The sequence below is a fragment of the Osmia bicornis genome, unplaced genomic scaffold (genome assembly GCF_907164935.1).
Source record: "Osmia bicornis bicornis unplaced genomic scaffold, iOsmBic2.1, whole genome shotgun sequence".
Taxonomy (NCBI): domain Eukaryota; kingdom Metazoa; phylum Arthropoda; class Insecta; order Hymenoptera; family Megachilidae; genus Osmia; species Osmia bicornis.
Genome location: NW_025791380.1, coordinates 20,001 through 22,500, shown reverse-complemented (window position 1 = coordinate 22,500; position 2,500 = coordinate 20,001). Strand labels below are relative to the sequence as shown.

The 2,500-nt window shown below is 39.7% G+C and overlaps 1 non-coding gene across 1 annotated transcript in view; it reads left to right on the top strand.

Annotated features, from left to right (window-relative positions):
- The first annotated feature begins 1,941 nt into the window (after positions 1-1,941).
- Positions 1,942-2,500, top strand: part of LOC123989098 — a 1,923-nt gene continuing 1,364 nt past the window's right edge. The window contains exon 1 of the ribosomal RNA XR_006830440.1: positions 1,942-2,500. This exon is cut by the window's right edge and continues 1,364 nt beyond it. This is a non-coding gene — a ribosomal RNA (small subunit ribosomal RNA).

Below are 2,500 nucleotides of genomic sequence, written 5' to 3'. Positions count from 1 at the left end.
ACGTTGGTTTAATAGCGTTTAACGATGGACCAGGCGTACAGAATGTAAAAATAAGATTGTTAAAATTTTCGATTAATCGGTTCTAAGAGGCGAAGCAATACGCCGCCAGGACTTAGAAATATTTCGGAGCGCAAGTAAAGTTCGATTTTTTTGGCTAAATGGAGCGTAAATGTACATTTATATCATCACAGACGTTGGTTTAATAGCGTTTAAAGATGGACCAGGCGTACAGAAAGTAAAAATAAGATTGTTAAAATTTTCGAGTAATCGGTTCTAAGAGGCGAAGCAATACGCCGCCAGGACTTAGAAATATTTCGGAGCGCAAGTAAAGTTCGTTTTTTGGCTAAATGGAGCGTAAATGTACATTTATATCATCACAGACGTTGGTTTAATAGCATTTAACGATGGACCAGGCGTACAGAAAGTAAAAATAAGATTGTTAAAATTTTCGACTAATCGGTTCTGAGATACCTTTTTTGTCTTAAAAAATGGTAATTTTGCTTAATTATTTTACAAATGTACATTTATATTGTTATAGTCGTTTATTTGTTAATGTTTTATCGTATTAAAATGCAAAAATATCGTTTTAATTTTTTCATCTCATCGGTTCTGGGCGGTTTCAAAATTATTAGAAATATTAATAAAACCCAAGATTTACTTGAAAATGTGAATTTATTATGTCCTGCATGTTAATTTATTAATTTTCATGTATAGAACGTTATTAAATGAAAGAATATGTTCGACGAATTTTCAGTCTAAGTTTTACCGTGCCGGCGGGATGGTACGATCTCACGGCGGTTTGCGCAGGTATACGCCTGGGCGTAAGCCCATGCGTCGCCGACCTAGCGGCCGGCCGTTCGGTATTTATAGGAAGGTACTTTCGGTTCGCTCGGACCGGTCGGGAGTAGCGTCGAGCGTGTGGCTCTTTTATGACCTCGGTTGAAAAGCAGTCTACCGCTCCTCGAGAATACACTTTCTCGACTATTCTCGTTCCGGTTTTCCGTTGTGAATTATTATTTATCTCCACACAGCATTACCACGGGTCGGTGTCTAAGACCGAATGGCCCATATGTGGTGAGCCTTGTAATATAAGGCTGGTGATCTGTATGCACTTTAAATGTGTATACTTATACCAATTGAGCATCAACTGTCTGTAACCAAAATTGGTTCGAACTAAAAAAGTATAAGATTATATAAAATTTGGGAACCAAGAAAGTAGTGTTAGACGAAAATTCGTTCTATCACTTTTAGAAGGGAGACTGTTTAGAAATATTAAAAGTCTAAAATACACATTACGTCCTCTGAATTCTGAATAAAATTACGTCCTGAGTTTAAGAAAAGTCAAGAGGTGTCAGAAATAAAATCCTCTCTGATACGTTCAGAGAGGAGAATAAGTATGGAGAGAGATTAATTTATAACAAGTCACTCTCTCTGTACATGAGTAAAAAGGAAAGAAGTAATGCTGGTGAAACTTCTAAAGGAGAGAGATTCCAACATATATAATATATATATTTAAAGCAAGTCCTCGGAACTCTCTCCGTTAATGTTTGAAAAGGTGTGTGGAGATGGTGGAGAAATGTATAAAGTACAGAGACGAGGTTGGTGGGCCCGCTCTTATAAAGATTATTAAATTTGGTGGCAAAATGACCAGCATGATCACTGTACGCGCTTTCTCGATTTGTCTAGCATGCCACTGTCCGCGCTATCATCTTTTATTAGATTGCCCAGCGTGTGTGGTTTACGTGCTTGCACGATGGATGCACGGCGTGAAAGTGATTTTCGTGCTTTATGAGAGAAAGATGAGCGGAGGAGAATATTTTGCCTCTTTAAGAGGTCAAAAATTTATGAAATGTGTGTATCAAAAGAGAAATGTCTTAACGTCGATCGGTCTTTTGGGGAGGAGCCGTCGACGAAAATTTAAATTTACTATAATAACTAAGCTCCCTGGTTGATCCTGCCAGTAGTCATATGCTTGTCTCAAAGATTAAGCCATGCATGTCTAAGTACATACCGAATTAAGGTGAAACCGCGAATGGCTCATTAAATCAGTTTTGGTTTCTTAGATCGTACAACACATTACTTGGATAACTGTGGTAATTCTAGAGCTAATACATGCAAACCAGAATTCCACCCAGAGATGGGAGGAATGCTTTTATTAGATCAAAACCAATCGGTGGCGGACGGCTTGTCCGTTCGTCCATCGTCGGCTTTGGTGACTCTGAATAACTTTGTGCTGATCGTATGGTCTTCTAGCACCGACGACGGATCTTTCAAATGTCTGCCTTATCAACTGTCGATGGTAGGTTCTACGCCTACCATGGTTGTAACGGGTAACGGGGAATCAGGGTTCGATTCCGGAGAGGGAGCCTGAGAAACGGCTACCACATCCAAGGAAAGCAGCAGGCGCGCAAATTACCCACTCCCGGCACGGGGAGGTAGTGACGAAAAATAACGATACGGGACTCATACGAGGCCCCGTAATCGGAATGAGTACACTTTA